The sequence below is a fragment of the Eschrichtius robustus genome, chromosome 17 (assembly GCF_028021215.1).
Source record: "Eschrichtius robustus isolate mEscRob2 chromosome 17, mEscRob2.pri, whole genome shotgun sequence".
NCBI lineage: Eukaryota > Metazoa > Chordata > Mammalia > Artiodactyla > Eschrichtiidae > Eschrichtius > Eschrichtius robustus.
This window is the reverse complement of record NC_090840.1, coordinates 58335413-58356931: the sequence shown is the minus strand read 5'-3', so window position 1 is coordinate 58356931 and position 21519 is coordinate 58335413. Positions and strand designations below refer to the sequence as shown.

At 41.3% G+C, this 21519-nt stretch overlaps 1 protein-coding gene across 1 annotated transcript in view; it reads right to left on the bottom strand.

Moving 5' to 3' along the window:
* Nucleotides 1-13738, bottom strand: part of ENY2 (ENY2 transcription and export complex 2 subunit) — a 137099-nt gene extending 123361 nt beyond the window's left edge. Inside the window, exon 1 of the mRNA XM_068526045.1 lies at nt 13734-13738. The gene's annotated coding sequence lies outside the window, so the exon portion shown is untranslated. The remainder of the gene's footprint in view (nt 1-13733) is intronic.
* Nucleotides 13739-21519: the final 7781 nt, after the last annotated feature.

The following is a 21519-nucleotide window of genomic DNA, read 5'->3' as shown; positions in this document are numbered from 1 at the left end:
CTTATCGCATAAACTCATCTGTGTTAATGTGTTAACATCACCCAGGTAACAGAACCTATTGTTGACTACCAAGGATAAATCTCCCTGTATCTAAACTCTGTCCCCCTGGGCTGAATTAGTTTCCTCTAAAAGCCAATGTATTTTTCATTAAAATGCTTGCAAATCCTTCAGGTTATTAGGTTTACGGCAGCCCCATTAAGCAGAACAATAATGATTTATGTAAGAAGTTAGGCCAAGATCTTCATTTTTTTCAATAAGAAGGCTCATGGTCTACAGCTGCACTTTTGGGTCCTGTAGTCTTGCATTACAGGAGTGTTTCTCTGTGACTTAAACCATTTCCCTATTTTGTTTTCCAGGAGGATATCTGTCCTCCTTGGAACTGTTCAAGATTTACAGCCTGGAAGGTCCAGCTATGATGTTCAACCCTCTGCTGAGAGAGCAGCGGGGGCTTTAGATCAGGACAGACTTTGGTAAAACCTCCAGATTTGCCCCTGATGGGCCTTATGACTTTGGGCAAGTCACCTAATGAGTTAAGTTTCCTCGACTGTAAAAGTGGGTAATAATACCTTACTGAGAGTGTTGTCCAGATTAAATAAGTACTGAGTGAACTACCCTGCCCGGCTGTAGGGGCCATTCCTTGCCTTTCCCCTGCCCTGCATCACAAGTGGGTTGACCCCTAAAGACTGCATTTCCCAGGTTCCCAGCTGGAGTCAGTCAAGGGGTTGGGGATTATTCAAAGTGTCTGGGAACCAAGAAATAATAACCAGGTGAGCAGAAACAGCATAAATACTATTAATTTAAATATATATTGGTGGTATTAAATATCACCTCCGTGAATGGAACATTTAAGAGTATTTCATTTAGCCATATGATGATCAATATTCTATGGGCTCACGAACACCTCATACAACTCAACAACAAAAAACCAAACCCAACTGAAAAATGGGCAGAAGACCTAAAGGGACATTTCTCCAAAGAAATACAGATGGCCAATAGGCACATGAAAAGATGCTCAACATCACTAATTATTAGAGAAATGCAAATCAAAACTACAATGAGGTAATACTTCACATTGGTCAGAATTGCCATCATTAAGAAGTCTACAAATACCAAATGCTGGAGAGGGTGTGGAGAAAAGGGAACCCTCCTACACTGTTGGTGGGAATGTAAGTTGGTACAGCCACTATGGAAAACAGTACGGAGGTTCCTCAGAAAACTAAAAATAGAACTACCATATGATCCAGCAATCCCACTCCTGGGCATATATCCAGACAAAACTACAATTCACATAGATACATGTACCCCTATATTCATAGCAGCACTATTTACAATAGCCACTAAATTGTAAACAGCACCATTTACAATGGAAGTAGCCTAAATGTCCATTGACAGATGAATGGATAAAGAAGATGTGGTGTGTGTACACACACACACACACACACACACACACACACACACAATGGAATACTACTAAGCCATAAAAAAGAATGAAATAATGCCATTTGTAGCAACATGGATGTGACTGGAGATTATCAAACTAAGTGAAGTAAATCAGAAAGAGAAAGACAAATATCATATGATATTGCTTATGTGTGGAATCTAAAAGATGACACAAATGAACCTATCTATGAAACAGAATCAGGGACATAGAGAATAGACTGGTGGTTGCCAAGGGGGAGGGAGTGGGAGAGGGTTGCAGTGGGAGAGGGTTGGATTGGGAGTTTGGGGTTAGCAGATGCAAACTGGTATATACAGAATGGATAAACAACAAGGTCCTACTGTGTAGCACAGGGAACTATATTCAATACCCTGTGATAAACCATAATGGAAAAGAATATGAAAAAGAATGTATACATATGTATAACTGAGTCACTTTGCTATACAGCAGTAATTAACACAGCATTGTAGTTCAACTATACTTCAATAAAAAATAAATTAAAAAAACATTGTGTGGGCTTCATTCACTACTATTATTCTGATGTAGAGGTTGAAGAACTAACAGAGTTTCTGTTTCCCTACATGACTGTAGCAAGAGATGATATATAATCAAATAGCATGCAACTTCCCCTATGGCTGATTATTTATCTTCACTTTGCTGGCAGGTGCATCATAGCAATGGGACATGTGGACAAAGAATGTCACCTGCCATTTCATAAGCAAAGAATGCTGACCCTAAAGCCATCAGCCATTGCAGACTTGGGACAGTGCACCAAGGGGAATTCAGGATGGAGGAAAACAGGATACTGGCCCTAGTTAAGGTGCATATCAAAGGAATAATTTCAAAAAGCCCCAACTCTTGCATTTTCCCATACACAGAAAAACACTAAAATCATTAACTTGAAATGTCTGCTTTTTCTGTGATTAGCAGTAATTTTTGATGTTCAACTACATGTTTGTTTGTTTTTTTCAAGCAAAAACTCCTGTATATTCTGGGTTTTCTCTTGCCTCTTTGGAACAGTCCCTCAGAGCTATCTGAAAGGCTGTATTCTGGGCTATAGTCCTCAGTAAGTCCACCAAATAAAACATTTATTCTCAACTTTTAGGTTGTGGGGTTTTTTTCAGTTGACAGACAGGAACCTATCCGAATGCGTCATTAGCATCTCCACAAAGCCCTGCTTCACTTGTTCTCAGTTAACTGCTTCAATAGCCACCTAAGCTCCTGGGACAGCTACCTCAGAGTCACGGTGGACCCTTCTCATTGCGTTACTCCTACATCCGACTCACTTTGAAAGCATCTTTACAAACGCCTTAGAGTCCCCCAGCCACGATCTCAGACCAGGGGTGTCTCAATCTCAGCACTACTGACATTTCGGACTGGATAATTCTTCCTTGTGGCAGCTTCCTTGTGCATTGTAGGACGTCTAGCAGCACCCCTGGCGTAGTGCCAGTAACACTCCCCAAGTAATGTAATACAAAACATCTCCAGAGACAGCCAAATGTCTTCTTGGGGGACACAACTGCCCCCAGCTAAGAATCACAGTCTTAGACTAGAATCTGGAGACTATTGAGAGAGCCTTTTATCTGAAACCGCTTTTATCTCCCTGTTGTTTGTAGATTGAGTTTAATCTCTAATACAGCATATGAGGGTCTTGACAGCACATAAAACCTTTTGAAAACTAGCCTCCAATCTCTCTGCACCATAATTTCAGGCAACCTATGCTCTGACCATATTGAAAACAACTCTGTGGATACTCCAGACCCTTCTAGGCCTCAGCACTTTTGCAGAGGTGGTTCCTTCAGCCAGGATGCTTAGTGTGCCTTTCTTTTGGCAAACTCCTGCTCATCCCTAAATGCTTGGGTGAAATGTACCTTTGTTACCATTTCCTGATGTCTTTAGGCATAATTACTAACTGTCCCTATTAGCTGAGCTCTATATTTATTCTTAAATGACCCCATCTCCTGGTGACACCTGATGAGTCACAAGCTGGTTTAAAACCTGAGATTCTTCCCTCATAGTTTTGAACTTGGGAACAGAACACATTAGTGTCTTTCTGGTGGCTGAAGCTGGACACTATAAAACTTGGAAGTTCTTGTTAGAAAAAACAAGGAGAGAAAAAAAAAATGACATTGAAATGTAGGAAAGAGAAAATATCGGGTCCTAAAGAAATTCAAGACCCTGGTTCCAATATTCCTGAAACCCAATGTGTTGGTGAGATCCCAACATTCTTATCATACATCCTCCTTTTTGCCTTCGTTAGCTTGAGTTCGGCTGCTGGCACTTGATAGCAAGTGTCCTACATGTGGCCTCAGCAGGGCCACTCCCTGACAGAAGAAAAAAAAGAAGAGGCCATTAGTTACTGGTCTCAAAACAAACAAGATCAGCATTTAAGACAGTGACTAAATAAGGTCCTTTCCTTGTCTCACCACGCATATTCAGGCAGAGGAGAAAATTTGGCATTTTACTTCACTCACTCACTCTTATTAAACCAGGAGACTTAAAAAAAAAAAAAATTTTGCAAATTCTCCACTATTTAACCTATGAAGTCTCAAGTCAATTGTAAAGGATTTTGTGAAAACTTAAACATTTATCATGACTGGTTTCTAGCTTCTATCTTACCCTCACTCTCCACCCTTTTTTTATATATAAATCTGGCTTATTTCCCCAAGCTGTAACAAAGATGTTTGAACAAAGAAAAAGAACATATATTTTCTAACCTCTTTCCACTTTCGCCAATGGTTTGGCAATTATAAAATATTTTAATTACTTGTGTTTTGGTAAGAATAAAAGGATGTATGTCAAGATGAATATATTTTCAATTTAAAAAACAAACTAAAGAAATAGGACATGTGCCCCAAACAATTAAAACCAGTAAAGAGACACATAATACAGTGTACCCCTTGACACTGATCTGTGGGTTGCCAAGTGAGATGCTGCCTTAAAAAGCAATTTTGCAGGTACTTAACCCATCTACAGTTGGCTCTTGATAGGCTTTTTCTTTATTGCCCAGATAGCAGGGATGGCATATTTCTTAGCTTTTATTCTCAAAGCTGAACACGGGGCCTGTCTATTCATAGATGTTCAATACATGTCTGCTGAATGATGAAAAGCATCCCCGACTTCTGCCAGCTGTGTTGCTTGGTCTATGCCAAGGTTATAGTCATTATCACTCTATTAGCCAAAGGCCAGTTCAGAAAACAGAAACTGTGTTAGATATCTCAAACAGAGGGGATTTAATACAACAAGGGGATTCTGACGTAAGCCAGAGGTAATGTCTCCGGGAAGAAGCCCTTCCACCATTGCCTCCTGGAGCCAGGGAAAAAATGGGTCCAGTTGGGGTTAGCTTGCAGCTCAGAGCGGAGACCATGAGGAGGTGATCAGAACTTTGAAGAGGGGCACCACCAGTGTGGCAGCCGCTAGTATCTCTGAGGGGCCACGACGGGGTTGATTCTGGTAGTGCCAAAGGAAGCCAGAAACGAGAGCAACTGCTACCACTGAAGAAATGCTGAAGGAAATAGGAACAAAGTACAGAAGTCCTTCTCTATTTGTTCCTCCTTCCAATCTCCCTCTAGCTTAATGTTTTCAACTAGGGGTGATTTTTGATCTGCAGGAGACATTGGCAATATCTGGAGACATTTTTGCCTACGGTAGCATCTAGTGTAGAGACCTGGAAACCTGCTAAGCTTTCTACAATCTAGGGGACAGTGGGACTCCCCACCCCAACAAAGAATTATTCAGCCTGGGAGAGTGATGGCACCAAGATGGTGACATAGATGGTCCCTGACTTCACTCCCCATCACAAGGAAAACAACCATCCGTGGATAAGACACCACTGAAAAACATCCTAGAACACATGAGTGAGACTGAAACCCTCCCCCTGCCCCACAACATACAACAGAGATGAAGACAGACCGTATCAGAAGGGCATGAGAAGCTGCTATGTGTTAATCACAAGGCCCCTCCCCCAGGCAGGTTCAGCATCACAGGAGACATCTCCCCTGAACCTATGGTTCCTCTGGTGGGGAAGGAGCACCAAGGGTGGACATCAACTCCCCTGGCATCGTGGGTCACCCCACTCTGGTCTCGCCACACAGGGATTACAGGGGGATCTTCAGGGCTTGACCATTGGGAATCTAACTCTGATGGAGTAGGGGGGAGCAGGGAGGGTCTCAACAACCAGCGCTCAGATCTAGGCAGACTGAGTTCCTACCTGCACAGCCATGTAGGAGTTCCAACCAGCAGCCTTGTTCATCTGCAGAGTCAAGATGGAAGTTCTGTCTGACCAAGGAACTTGGTGGGGTGCCTGATTTGGGTCCTCAAATGAAGCCCTGATGGCCCTGGAGCCTGGCCTGCTCCCGCCCAGGCAGGGGAGCTGAGTCACAGGCTTAGTTCCACTGCTGAGTATAGCTCCCGGCCCACCTGACCAGAGAGCCTGGTGGGAAACCTGGAAGCTGTGTAACCTCAAATAGAGAGCGTGGCAGGCAGAGCTGATGGTCCCGAGCAAAGCCAGTGGCACTGTTAGGCCAGAGAACTTGAGGAGTGGGTTGGCTTGACCCCTTGAGGAGGTGTCTGTGAAGTTATATTGATTTTAGGCAGCCTCTCTGCTAATGGGTGGGATTGTGTTCCTGTCTTGCTAGTTGTTTGGCATAGGGTGTCCAGCACTGTAGCTCGCTGGTCGTTGAGTGGAGCTAGGCCTTAGCCTTGAGATGGAGATCTCTGGGAAAGCTCTCGCCGACTGATATTACATGGGGCCGGGATGTCTCTGGGGATCCAATGTCCTGAACTCAGCTCTCCCACCTTAGAGGCTCAGGCCTGACCCCCGGCCAGAACCTCAAGACCCTGTCAGCCACACGGCTCTCTAACTCTGTCCAGTGCAGTTTTTGCTTTGATAATTCCTATCTACATGGAAAGTGAATTATGTCCCACAGGATTCCACTGGAGGTACCACTCACGCAAGTCACAGGTCTCAAGTGATGCACTTTGGCAGGAATATCACACGAGTGATGCTGTGTTCTTCCTACTGCATCCTATCGGGGGGTGCACAATTTCAATTTGTTGCATTCCTTGTGATGTTAACTTTGTTTACTTGATTCATTTAATGAAGATGGTCTCTGCCAGATTTCTTAGCACTCAGAATCTAAGATCCGGTTGCTAAGTGGGCTCCTTGCTTTGGGATGTTGCCGCCCCCAGTCCCTCTCAGTGGATAAACCTGAGATGATGGTGGCTTGGATGAGGGTGGCAGAGGTGGTAAGAAGTGGGGAACACGGGGAATTCCCCGACGGTCCAGTGGTTACGATTCTGAGCTTCAGTCCTGAGGGCACAGGTTCAATCCCTGGTTGGGGAACTGGAGGCTCTTGGGAAGAATCTGCTTCTAAACTCATTCAGGTTGTTGGCAGAATCCAGTTTCTTGTTGCCACGGCTCCAAGGTCCTGTTTTCCGGCTGGCTGGGAGCTGGGAGCTGCTCTCTGTTCCTACAGGCTGCCTCCCCCATACATTTCTTGCCGCTAGGAAGCCAGTCCTTGCAGCTGGGACCTCCTGCCCCAGTTCCCCAATGCCTCCACTCCACAAGCCCTGAGCCTTCTCAAATCACTCCGTAGGTGCCATTTTGGACTGAGATCCAAATGGTGCAAATGAGCCAGCTGGGTAGACAGCCAGGAGGAAGAGCATTCCAGGCAAATGCCCTGAGTCAGGAAAGAATGTGATGTGTTCCAGGAGCTGAAAAGAAGGAAGGTTCATCTTCCTCAGTGTGGCATTTGGGATAGTTGGATGAGATGTGGATGGAAAGGCAGAGGCCAGAATAGGCAGTATTTGATGGATCATTGCAAGATGTCTGGATTTTACGCAAAATGCACTGGAAATCCTTTGACGATTCAGTTTATGTTTTAAACAGTTGATTGTGGCTGCTGAGGAGAGGAATGGGTCACAGAGAAAAGTTAGGAGGCTATTGGAATAGTCCAGGTGAAAAATGGTGGTGACTTTGGATAGCGGCAATGGAGAGGAAAAGGAGACACATTTGAGATGATTTTAGAGGTAGAAGCGTCAAGGTTCCCCTTTCTTCCTTCTCCTCTGCTTTCCATGCTTCATCTCAGCAATATCTTTACACCACTATGACAGTTTGTATTCATTTTTCATCTTTAGAATGTTTTTTAAAGGAGGCAGTAGAACACAGTGGGTAAGAATGATGCCCTGCTGTTTTTAGGCTATGAGAATGTGGACAGGTTACTGGGTCTTTCTGTACTTCAGTTAAATAGGAATGAAAAAAAATAGTGCTGATCTCATGTTGTTGTGAAGATTAAACAGGTTGGTGTATGAAGAGCCCTTGGAAGAGTGCTTAGCAAATGTGGGTGCTCAATAATTGTTAGTTCTGATTATAATCATCATCATAAAATGTTCTATATAGAAGGCCTGTCTACTACCAGTCTTCGACAGATTTAATGTTGAAATATCTTGTGATAACATGGATGAATTTTCAAAGTCAGTCAAACTTATTATTTCAATATAATGTGGAAGTCCTAAATTGTAGAACACAAATGTGAGTAGAGATACTTCTTCCATTGAATGCTAGGAAGTGCAGAGAAGAATGAGTATATATATATAGTTGGTAGATTTGACGGTGGAAAAATATTCACTTTGAAATAAGCTTTCAGCAAATATTAAGTTCTTACTGTGAATCGGGCATTATATTACATACTCCTAGCCTAAACAACAGCACTGAACAATACAAAATCCCTGCTTTCTTGGAGCCTCATTCTAGGGAGTTTGAGGTGAGGTTATTAACTGAGGCAGATGGGTTGAGGAGGAGATGAGGAGAGATTAAAGAGAGTTAAAATGAAAAAAAAAAGAACACACTAGGGAAATCTAAAAAAGGTCTGATGCTCTGTTGTGAGCTTTAAATGAATTAAAAGTGTAGCTAATTTTGGTCTGGTTGTATGATTTCTCTAGCAGCTTTCAGTCGTCTAGTGCAGGCAGAGAAAGGTAGATAACTGAGTTCATATAGTGGTTGGTTGGATTTTGGGCAATGACTTGCACACAAGTAAGTGTATGATGGGTCATGGAATCTAAGTTCAGTGGACAGTAGTGACAATGAAGAGTGAATAAGAGAAGGATGCTGGGTAGGGGAAAATGATGCGGTTTAAAAATTCAGAGTCTAGACATGGTAAATTAAGAGTTTCAGTAGAAGTTATAGGGTGAGGCAGTTGGAGGATTGGGGGTTGTAGTCAAAAAGTCAAAACTTCTTGAAGGTTTTGAAGGTGGTGCATTTACTGGTGAAAAGGTGCTAAGGGCAACATAAAAGTGTGAAACAGACAAGATGGGAACAAATATCATTCTGTGAGAAGATCAGGAAACTTGGATCCAAGGTGTAATCTGGGTCACCCAGAGGCTATCAAAACCACTGAGAGTGATGACAGGGGCAGAAATAGAAGGGAAGGAAGTAAATCAGAAGCTCAAACTCAAATATCTCTCAAGACCATGTAAATGAGTAAAGCATACCACATGAAAGCCTCTTTTCCAGCTCCAGCTGAATGTGGCCAGGCAGGAATGGGGATGCAGTATTGCCAGAGTTTATGTTTTTTTCCAGACAAGCCTGACATTTGGACTCACATTATATAAATTTTCCCAGTTTTAAATGTTGGCAACTAATTTAATTTTTAAAAGATATTGGGTAGCCCAGACAAAACATATATTTTCAGGCCAGATTTGGCCCCCAGACTTCCACTTTGCCACCACTGAGCTGAAACCTTCCCTGGATGGGTGGGGGGGGGGGGGCGGGGGCGGGCAGTGGCGGGTAACTGGGACTCTGGGTTATGCATCTCTTAGGAGCAGCAGACAAGGCCACTCTGTGACCAGGATGGATCAAGACAAAAACAAGACGATTTTGTAATCATATCTGAACACAGACAAAACACAAGCATTGTCCAAGCAAAATGATCAGCCATTCCTCTATCCTAACTGATATGAGTGACTACTACTTCTTTGTTAATCACATATTTAGCCTTGCTTCATTCCTTATGACTTACAGATATGATTTATTAAGATAACCAATCATAGAATTACTTTTGCATCTAGATAGCATCCAATCCAGAGCAAAGCCCTGATCACTTGGATATTCCCAACACATGCTCCCAATACTTGCTTGAACAAACCTAACACAAGATCAAATTCTATAGGTCCTTTGTTAGACTTCTTTACTGAGCTGCCCCACAGTTCCCCATGGTGCGTAATCTTCCACTTAGAACAAACGAATAAACTCAACTTTGTTCAGCTACAGGTATGTTCCTGATGATCTTCGGTCAGAGGGCATTACTATGACTAAGGCTTTAATATTATAAAAACCTTTTCTCCCACTGTAACATTCAAATCCCCAATACTTCAATTACCATAGAAGCTATATATCAATACCAAAATGGATTCACTGTCAAAAGAGATGGAAGAATAAATTTCATCTTCAATATGGCCTGGGAGATATAACCTTAACTTCTGTGTTTATATGTGCGATGGTTTAAAACCTTGTGACACATAGCACCAGTCCATGAAAAATGGATAGTTTCCAGAAGGAGCCTCATTTTACTTGATTTCTTGGCACTAAGGATCTCATTGGAACTTCCCTATACCCACCATTAACTGATTTGAAGAATTTTTTGAAACTCAGAAAAATTCTAGGTGTCAATTAGGATAAAAATAAAGGCAAATGTTCCAAGACATATTGTGGTGATCATTTTACAATACAATTATTGAATCATTATTTTATATCTGAAACTAACATAATGTTGTATGTCAATTATACCTCAATAAAAAAGTCCTAAGACATAATCAACTACAGTTTGTCACTAATTGGCTTTATTGGATAGGGAAACTCATTCTTTCCCTAATTTAACAGCATTTATTGAGTATTACATGTAAGGCATTTTTCTAGTTACTTGAGATATACTGATGATGAACAAAGCAGAGAGCTCATGATCTCCTGAGGATGTGAATGGGGAATGAGAAGACAGATAAACAAATACACAAATAATATATATTTTCAGATGATAGTAAGCATTGTGAAAAATACAGGAGCAAATTAAAGAGCTAGAGAGTGACGGAGGGGAGCAAGAGGAGAACTCTTCTTGATAGTTCGATGAGGGAATTATTCTCTAAGGAGGTGACATTTGAATAGAGAGCTGAATGGTATGAATGAGAATAGGGTCCTGATATACCAAGGAGTTTAGCAATTTTGTGGCAGAGAGTGGCGGCCAAGGGGTAGATAATGAGGTATGGTAGGTGATAAAGTCAGAAAAGTACATATGGGACAGGACATGAAAGGGTTTGGTGTGCCATGTTAAGGATTTGGACTTTATTATGGGTGTGATGGGAAGATATTAGAGGAATTTAAGCAGGGGAATGATGTGATCTGATTTACATTTTAAAAGATCAGTTTGGCCATTTGTGAGATTAGAGAGGCAAGAGGGGAAGCAGGGTGATAAATTAGGAGGTGATTCAAATACCCCAAGTTAGAGGGGCTGGTGGCTTGTACTGAGTGGAGGAGCAATGGAGGTCGTGAGAAATGGTCAGATTTAGGAAATATTTGAAGGGAGAACTGACATGACTCACTGATGCATTAGGGGTGATATGTGGAATAAAATGAGGAATCAAGGCTGATTCCTAGGTTTTATCCTCAGTAATAGGGAACAGAGGTATTATTCATTGAAATGGGGGAAAACTTAGGGAGGAGTGAGTTTTGTGGGCTGATCAAGATTTATCTTGGCATAATTCAAAAATAGACATGTACCTCAATGTTCATTGCAGCTCTATTTACAATAGCCAGGACATGGAAGCAACCTATGTGTCCATCGACAGATGAATGGATAAAGGAGATGTGGCACATATATACAATGAAATATTACTCAGCCATATAAAGAAATGAAATTGAGTTATTCGCAGTGAGTTGGATGAACCTAGAGTCTGTCATACTGAGTGAAGTAAGTCAGAAAGAGAAAAACAAATACTGTATGCTAACACACATATATGGAATGAAAGAAAATGGTTCTCATGAACCTAGGGGCAGGACAGGAATAAAGATGCAGATGTAGAGAATGGACTTGAGGACACAGGGAAGGGGAAGGGTAAGCTGAGACACAGTGAGAGAGTGGCATGGACATATATACACTACCAAATGTAAAATAGATAGCTAGTGGGAAGCAGCTGCATAGCACAGAGAGATCAGCTTGATGCTTTGTGACCGCTTAGAGGGGTGGGATAGGGAGGGTGGGAGGGAGGCTCAAGAGGGAGGGGATATGGTGATATATGTGTACACATAGCTGATTCACTATGTTATACAGCAGAAACTAACACAACATTGTAAAGCAATTATACTCCAATAAAGGTGTAAAAAAAAAAAAAAAGATAGTGCATGATCAGTCAGTCAATCAATCAAACAAATTAACCATAGACTTTTGCTAAGGGTTTTGTGTTTAATTGGGTTTAATGCGGTACTGAAGATGAAATTTTAAAGTGATAGCATTCTAATGATCATATTAAATAACTCTTTGTTATAGCGAAAGCTAACTTCATTATAAATGCATTTCATTTCTAGAGGATTTATTATTGTTCCTACTCAGGAAATTATTCTGGCCAGACTCATTTGTCTCCTTTAGTCAGGTAGAGAATAAATGATGGCCTAGAATTTTTAATATCAGTAAATCCAATGAATCCTATGCTTTGACGACACATTCCTAGTCCAATGAAAATTTATGGCCTCAGTGATGACCCTGATGAATTCAGATTCCCTATGTGTCTTTTGAATTACCAAAGGGAAATTAAATGGTATGCCTTATTCTTTCTCATACATAAGAGTTTGAGATTTTATAGTTCTTTAAAAATTATTAATCCACGTATATAGTACATAATCATTCTAGAATAAATGGTTGAATAACTAGATCATTCCATTCTGTTACCATAATATATAACCAAGGTCATTGTAAAAACAAGAGGATTAAAAATGAGAGGCTTTTCATGCTACCATTATCATAACAGAAAGTGGAAATATGCTTTAAGAAGATTTATAATTGAGGTGTTCTGGAAAAAATATTTTTTAGGGGAAGTATTATTCTTTTTCTTACACTCATTATCTCTGTCAACAATTGTTTCTTTTTTTTTCACACAAGCTTATCTGAGCCTCAAAAGTGAAAGAAACCAGTTGAGAGAAAGAGAAGGAGGCCTACTGCGCTCTGGCATTTTATCTACTGGACACACAAAGGGAATCTACACAGTAAAATATATTTTTTTCCTTGAAGAGCTCTTTCATTCTCCTTGCTTCTCTGACCTTCACTATGTAAACAATTCCCAATCAATTGCCAGCTCTGATCTCTCTCCTGGGCTCAGGCCCTCCATTCCCAACTGACCACTGAACATTTAGCTGTTCAATGACCACATTAAAGCTCAGATGTCTACAGCTGAATCCCCATCCTTCCAACTTAACATTTCAATGGTACCGTTCTCGAGCTTACCTTCACATGAAACTGCAAATTCACCCCTGAATTCTTCATATTTCTTCTCACCTCTATCCATTAGTCAGTTGACCCTGTTGCTTCTTTAAAAAGTCTTTAGCAGCTTCCTGTTCATGCTGCTTTCATTCTAGTTGCAGCTCTTACCTTGCACGTGAACAGCGACAATAATTTCCCATCTGACCTCCTCGTATTACATGTTTTCCTTCTCCAGACTGTTGTATTACTTCCACCATAATTAATATCCAAAAATAATGCCGGCAGTTTGAGATCAACCAGGAGAAATCAGGACCAGAAGGGGGCTGGTGGATCAATGTTGCAGACAGCCAGTGAGAGGTCAAGTTCAAAGAGGCATAGGGTGGGTAGAAAGATCAGTGGGTCTTATAGGTTAAGCAGGGAAGAATTTGAAGCTCAAAAGATTCTTGAGCCAGAAATGATCAGGTGGTCAAGCACAGTTAAGTTCTAGAAAAGGAGGATCTTGAGTCTCAATGTCAAAAATGGTACAAATGACCAGGAAGAATAGCTATTATATCCTAAATAGATGGCCAGCTCCATTAAGTCTGGAACTATTTGCTAAAGGTGTTGTCACCGTCCCCTCTTATCTAGAGCATCCCTCCCATACACACAGAGCTGTCATCCCACAGCAGAAGGTGTTTGTCTCAGTCCTGTTCACTTCTCACAGCTGCTGCTGGATTACCCTGGACCTACTATAACCAAAGAGTAGTGAGAGAATTGGGCATGAACTTTGACCTTAAACAGATTAATTTTACTGGTCTTACCTAGAGGTCCCCCTGTAGGTGGTAATTCCTAATTCAGTAGCTCTGACTCCAACCTAATTCTCTAGCTCCATCCTGCTATTACGCAGTCTTTCGGTCTAAACGCTCTCCTACTCTACTTTGTCTGTCAAAGTTTATCATGTTGATCTGGAGTCAGACTGCATGGGTTGAAATCTTTGTTTTACCATTACCTTGCTGTGTGATATGAGAAGATTACTTAACCTAAATTGTAATATCCTCATGCGTAAGAAAGTACCGTTGACCCTTGGAGAACACTGTTTGAACTGCATGGGTTCACTTACATGTGGATTTTTTTTTTTCACTAAATACGTACTACAACACTACACAGTCTGAGGTTGGTTGAATTCCTGGACACAGAACTGTGGATACGGAGGACTGACCATAAGGTTTTTTTTTTTTTTTTTTTTGGCTGCGTTGGGTCTTCGTTGCTGCACGGGCTTTCTCTAGTTGCGGGGAGCGGGCTTCTCATTGTGGTGGCTTCTCTTGTTGCGGAGCACAGGCTCTAGGCGCGCAGGCTACAGTAGTTGTGGCGCACGGGCTCTAGAGCGCAGGCTCAGTAGTTGTGGTGCACAGGCTTAGTTGCTCCACAGCATGTGGGATCTTCCCGGACCAGGGATTGAACCTGTGTCCCCTGCCTTGGCAGGCAGATTCTTATCCACTGCACCTCCAGGGAAGCCCTGACCATAAGGTTTTATGTGGATTTTCCACTAAGGGGAGGGTGGGTGCCCCTAACCCTTGCTTTGTTCAAGGGTTAACTGTAATTGATAATAGTACCTGCTTCATAGGGGATTTGTATGCATTAAATGAGACAATAAATGAAAAGCATTTAGTACCTTTCCTGGGACTTATTGATGATGTAAATAATAAATGTTAAGCTGATACTAATGCCCAAACTTCAGCCACCTTTCAAAGTCCAAATTAAAATACTACTAGATAATATACTGCATTAATTAAGAGTGTGGACTCTGGCTTTGCATCCTAGCTCTGTCACTTAAACTAGACATGTAACTTTGTGCAAATTTCTTCACCTCTGCAAATGGTGATACTATTTCCCACTTCATATGCTTGTTACTGGGCTCAGGTAGAGGCCAAAGTCTGACCATGCAACACGATGTGACTATGTTGCCTGAGAACTGCACATTACTACATTATTAACTAGTGTTATGTGAATTGCTGCATCATAAAAACTGAAAGGCATCAGCAAGATACTATCGTAAAATGGGAACTGCTAATAGATATTGGATCTGAGGAAGTCCAGATGCACAAGGAAACTGCATAAGCAGATGGTTCAGACTCATCTGTTTCTATTGCTTTGCTGCCTCTCTCGCAGGGCATATTTTTAGCCTCAGAATTCCCAGGACTAACTCATGAGGGAGGAAAAACATGTGGGCCTGACTTACTGATATACCTGCCTGGGATATTGGCACCAGGCAGGGGTGAATGCTGTTGCACTACAGCTGCACTTAAGGGAGGCTCCAAAAGACGGTGGTGAAAGTGTATATACATCAAGCCAATAGGCATAACTTTAGGTGAGACTGATTGCTCACTTTGTCTGGAAAGAGAGTGCCTGCATCATAGATCCCAACTGATTTGTGGGCAGGAGCTAATGGGCTGACCAGGTGATCAGGCACTTGGAGACACAATTGGAAAATTGAGGATATGGAAAGATAAGTACATAGACCTCTTAGAAGGGCTTCTTTCTCTTCCTGGAGTGAACATTCCAGGATTCCCCAGGATTTAACATGACTTCTCATCTTTCAAAAGGACTATGTTTAGAACCCTGGCAATTCCCTCAAACGCCTGTTAGCTTTCCTCGGTTAGTAGTTCTGCTCAATGGAAAATAGCAACACCCCAAGCGACAAAACCACCACGTACTTGGATCCTAAAGGTTACCCTTTCATGTAAAAATCCTTTTGCAGCTGAAGGGCTTGCAGAGGGTGAAAGAAACATGGACTGCGTAGTGGCAGAAGGCAATTTTTGCCTCTTGACCAGCTCTAGGAGTGGGGACTGAAGCAGCTGTCTTATGTTAATTAATAACTTTAACAATCTCTCTTTTTCATTCTACAACCTAATATGAAAACTAGGGTTTTAGATTTCAGGTAGTAGTCTAACCAAATTGATATCGACTTATGATGGAAGTTGATGGAAGTTTACTCACCTGGATTGAAGATATGAACTTTTCAATTACATAAATGACAAAAGTAGTAGCCAAAGAGCAAAAGCACTTTGATGGGCATCAGCAATTTGTTTTTCCAAATCTACACGCTTGTGCCCCCTCTTCTATATCCGAAGAGGCTGACCTGTCCAGGTTATATTCTCAGTCAGAGCTGTAAGTAACAGAGTCCAAATCCAGTGTTTTATCCACCATATCATACAGAGTTGTATCTGCCTGAAGATGCCTTTGTTTTCTTAGCTGAAGGATAAGAGACCTAAATTATTTGTGGTGGAGCAGCTGAGGTACCCGATGTCACTATCCATTAGCTGTGGAGGCATCTAGTGGCAGTGGTTGTCAGGTTCTGCGACGGTGGCCAGAGGCAGAACTGTTGTATAGCTGTGTCTGGGGGTGATGGCCTGTATCCTTATCCCTGATGCTTAGTGTTCAAGGCCTCTGGGTTCCAGCCTAATTTCCCAACCTGCTCCTCCAGCTTTCTGTCAATTCTCTGAGCCACTAAGTGTCTTTCAAATTGGATGCAATAAACCAATTTTTTTGTTTTAGCCCACCAGATACAGCTTATAATTTAATTGGTCGAAGGGCAGTGCCAATAAGCAAACGAATAAGCAAAAGGAATATCGAAAAAGCGATAATTGTATATAGAAGATTGAAGCAGGTTTATTGAGAGATTATTTTATATCAGGTGTCCTGGGAAGACCTCACTGAAGAGATGACACTTAAGATGAGATCTGAAAGATAAGAAGGAACCAGCCATGTGAAGATTATGAGGAAGAACATTCCATAAGGAAGAAGCAGCTACTCAAAGGCCTCAAGGTGGGGAATGAAATCAGCATGTTAAAGGAACCAAAGATAAGAGTAACACGGTCTGAGAAATGAGAAAGAGCAGGGAGGGAAGGATTACAGGGCTTTATAGGCCACGGTGAGGAGGTTTTTAAAAAGTGTGATGGGAAAACATTGGAGGGTTTTAGGTGGGAGAGTGATGTGATTGCATTTCTATTTTAAGAACAATCACTTGGGCTACTGTGTGAAGAAAGGATTAAAGGGGGACAAGAGTGGAAACAGGGAGATAATGTGAATTAGCATCATAGCCTAATGATCTCTACTCAGAAGGTTCAAGAAAATATAATGAAGGAATTATTTATCGAAAAATGGGGAAATGGGGGCGGTTCAAGTGTTCCAAGGTTCAAGGGTGCAAGAAGAATTAAAGATGACTCTGAGATTTCTGGCTCCACCTGGAGTATTGATTTATCACATTTAATCATAATTACATTAGTATGTTTGTCTTACTAGCTGATTAAGGGCAGAGACTGGATCTTATTTATCATTTTCTATCTAGTTTCTAACCCACTGTCAGAGTGGACACAGAGTAGGAAGGAAAGAAATGCTGCCAAACGAGCCTGTGTGCACTTTGAGTAATAATAATAATTAAACAAGTACTCTCATCTAGTTATAGAGGCAAGTAGTAGAGACCATTTAAATACCGCTTTCTCTTTTTCTCATTTATGCTTCTCCTTTTTCTTTACCTTCATGTGTGTCATTTTTTTTTAGATGTAAAATAATTAAATGTAACAGGAGAAAAGAGAATCAGATATTAGATGTAGGAGTAGGAGCTTCTTTTATTCTTTGCAGGAAATTTTTTGTTTTGCTATTTTGCTTTTTTCTTTAGACTGAAAAGAAAATAAAAAGAGATAAAGATGGGGGGTGGGGCTTCCCTGGTGGCGCAGTGGTTGAGAATCTGCCTGCTAATGCAGGGGACACGGGTTCGAGCCCGGGTCTGAGAAGATCCCACATGCCGCGGAGCAACTAAGCCCGTGAGCCACAACTACTGAGCTTGCGCATCTGGAGCCTGTGCTCCGCAACAAGAGAGGCCACGATAGTGAGAGGCCCGCGCACCGCGATGAAGAGTGGCCCCTGTTTGCCACAACTGGAGAAAGCCCTCGCACAGAAACGAAGACCCAACATAGCAATCAATCAATTAATCAATAAATAAAATAAATAAGTCTTTTTTTTAAAAAAAAAAAAGAGGAGCCTTTAAAAAAAAAAAAAAGATGGGGGGTGGAGAGGGAGAAGGGAGCTGTGGGGCTGAAGTATAATCTGAAGTGAAGACAGGCATATAGGGGAGAAAAGAGGAAGGAAAAGGGGAGCTGGGATGAAGAGATGAGGACAAGAATAAAGGCCACCTAAGAAAGGCTGGAGGCACAGCAAGGCCAGATAACGGGTCCCTTCTCCCCCCAGCCCTGTCTCCCACTCCTTCCCACGACTCCATTGCTACTCCTACAGTCCTACACAAAATCCCTAACACACCAAGAACCTCTTGGGTATGTGCAGGTGGTATATCTGGATGAAATGACTAAGTTAGAACAAACAGCTTTTCAATTTTCGTTTCATAGCTTCAATTTAAATGCTCCTGTTGTACTTTGTGAGGTCTAAATATAGTCAGCATATCTGTTCTACAGCTTCTCAGTTATTACGTGTAGATTTATCTCCATGAGGGCCATGCTACCAGCTATCTCCCCTGGGCACCCTGTGGAGGGTATAGTCATGTATGTGGGAATAGAGAGAGTCATGCGAGACTGGTAGAAGTGTGAAGGTCATATACAGCTAGAACTCCTATGGACCAGAGATGAATCCTTTGCTCCCTTCCCCCACCATTCTGTTCCACTGTAAAAAAAAAAAAAAAAAAAAAAGAAAGAAAAAGAAAAAAAAAAGAAAAAAGGATATTTATAATCCAGGTAACAACGTTAATGGCTGTATTGCTTGACATTCAGTTGTGGAAAAAATATTCTACTCTAGCTATATAGCTAGAATCTACTCTGGCTGAAAATTTATGTAGTAAGAATTTTATTCTAGGGTATCAAATGGCTTAAGAATTGCTGGGAGGGATAAAGCAACAAATTCTATGTTGTGCTTTTATTAGGAAAGAATCCCAAAGCCCCACGCAAAACTCGGCTTTTAGAAGTGTTGCTGCCTTACTGTTATAACAGTATTTTTAACCATCTTACCCTATCAGTACAGAGGAATGATCTTCTACCTTGCTCTTCTTTTGCCAGTTCTATCCTGTGTGTAACCTCTTTTGGGTCTGTGTGGCAAGGTAACGCATAGTGGTTGTAGCTTTGGCTTAGGAAGCAAAACTCTATTTTAGCAATTATCCCTTTATGCTGTAATTACCTATTTGTTTTATATATCTCAAATTCCTCATAGATAGTGAATAAATCTTACTTATTTCCTAAACGTCAGCACCTGGAACATAGCGCTCAATATTTATAGAACACATGAAGAAAGGAATTTTATTTTTGCCATTATTGAAACTATGCACAAGCCTGACCAATATGAAATTGTACAGGCTTGATTCCCTCCCACTCCCTACCAAATGTGCATAGTTATATTACTGGGTATGCAACAAAATGTTTGATTGTGATGAATGCTATTATAGTTAAGGCATGTGGCTAACATTTGCTGCAATAAACAAGGAATGACTACTTAAAAAAAAAAAAGTGTTGCTGCCTTTTCTGTGATCAGGAAGCTGTTGTTTTCAGCCCAAACCACTATTGCTACAGTCAGGATAGCCTACAGTCAGGAAGGTGTTGCTACTGCTGCCAGAGATAGAACAATACCACCTCTTAAAATCTGTACTTGTACCTGGAAAATGGATGCCCGGTATGTATCATTCATGAAGGTAATGACTGGACACTGAAACCTCTTCTAATATAGCCAATGGAGAAACAAATGTCTCCACAATCTGGGTTGACAGCAAAAACAAAAGCAACAACAGGAGCAGGGGAGGAAAGAAGGATGGCATGCTCCTTACTTTTGACTTCCAATTTTAGGCAAGTTCACCTTATTTCTGAAATTAAACCACCTCCAGGTCTTGGCAGTGATTTCTTCTATCTGACACCAAAAGTACAGTCAATAAAAGCGAAAACAGACAAGTGGGATTACATGAAACCAAAAAGCTTCTACACAGCAAAGGAAACAATCAGTGGAGTAAAAACACAACCTACAGAATGGAAGAAAACATAAGGGGTTAATATCCAAAAAACGTAAGGAACTATTACAACTCAATAACAAAAACAAAAACAACAAACCCAAAACACCAAATAACCCAATTTAAAAATGGGCAAAGGACTTGGATAGATATTTATCCAAAGAAGACATACAAATGGTCAACAGGTATATGAAAGAGTGCTCGACATCACTAATCATCAGGGAAATGTAAATTAAAACCACAATGAGATATAACCCCACAGCTATTAGGATGGCTATTATTAAAAAAAAAAAATCCCCTCCCCCTCACAAAAAATAACCAGTGTTGGTGAGGTTGTGGAGAAATTGGAAACTTTGTGCTCTGTTGGTGGGAATGTAAAATGGTGCAGCTGCTATACAAAAAAGTATGGCGTTCCTTTAAAAATTAAAAATAATTAAAAAGTAAAAATATGATCCAGCAATCCCATTTTGGGATGTTTATCCAAGAGACTTGAAAGTATACTATTACCTTAAAATGCAAATAGTAATAGTTTAAGGATAATATGTACCATGCGTGTTTATAGTGAGTAGTCAATGTGATAAAGCACATAAAGGGCCTAGGACACTTAATGTGCCAGGCACTTAATAAAATAGTAATTGCCTTTTATCCAAGAAATATAGAAGTTTTATTCCTTAGAAACTCAAAGCTTTTTGCATGTATCATGTCAGCTGTTTTCATGGGTAAGCACATCTTTTAGTGCTTACCCATGGACCTAAGACATATGTCTTGTTCACTGTTGAACTCTAGATGTTTGCTAAACATTCACTGAATTAATGAATGCATTAAAAATTGGATAATCAAGGGGAGTTCCCAAGATGGTGGAGTAGAAAGACCCTGAGCTCACCTCCTCTCATGGGCACACCAAAATTACTATTTACACAACAACTATTGATGAAAAAAACTGGAACCTACAAGAAAAGATCTTCTACAACTAAACATACCAAAAAGGAACCACAATGAGATGGGTAGGAGGGTTGGAGTCATGGTATAGTCAAGACTAACACCCCTGGGTGGGTGACCCACAAATGGGAGAATAATTACAATTGCAGAGGTTCTCCCCAAGGAGTGAGGGGTCTGAGCCCCACGTTGGGCTCCCCAGCCTAGGAGTCCTGTGCTGGGAAGACAAGACCCCAGAACACATGTCTTCAAAGCCCAGCAGGGCTTACTTTCAGGAGACCAAGAGGACCGTGGGAAATAGAGACTCCACTGTTAAAGGGTGCACACAGAATCTCACACGTTCCAGGTCCCAGGGCAGAAGCAGTAATTTAAAAGGAGCCTGGGCCAGTAGGCACATGAAGAGATGCTCAACATCACTAATTCTTAGAGAAATGCAAATCAAAACTACAATGAGGTATCACCTCACATAAGTCAGAATGGTCATCATTGAAAAGTCTACAAATAACAAATGCTGGAGAGGGTGTGGAGAAAAGGGAACGCTCCTACACTGTTGGTGGGAATGTAAGTTGGTGCAGCCACTGTGGAAAACAGTATAGAGGTTCCTCAGAAAACTAAGAATAGAACTACCATATGATCCAGCAATCCCACTCCTGGGCATATACCTGAATAAAATTATAATTCAAAAAGATACATGCACCCCTATGTTC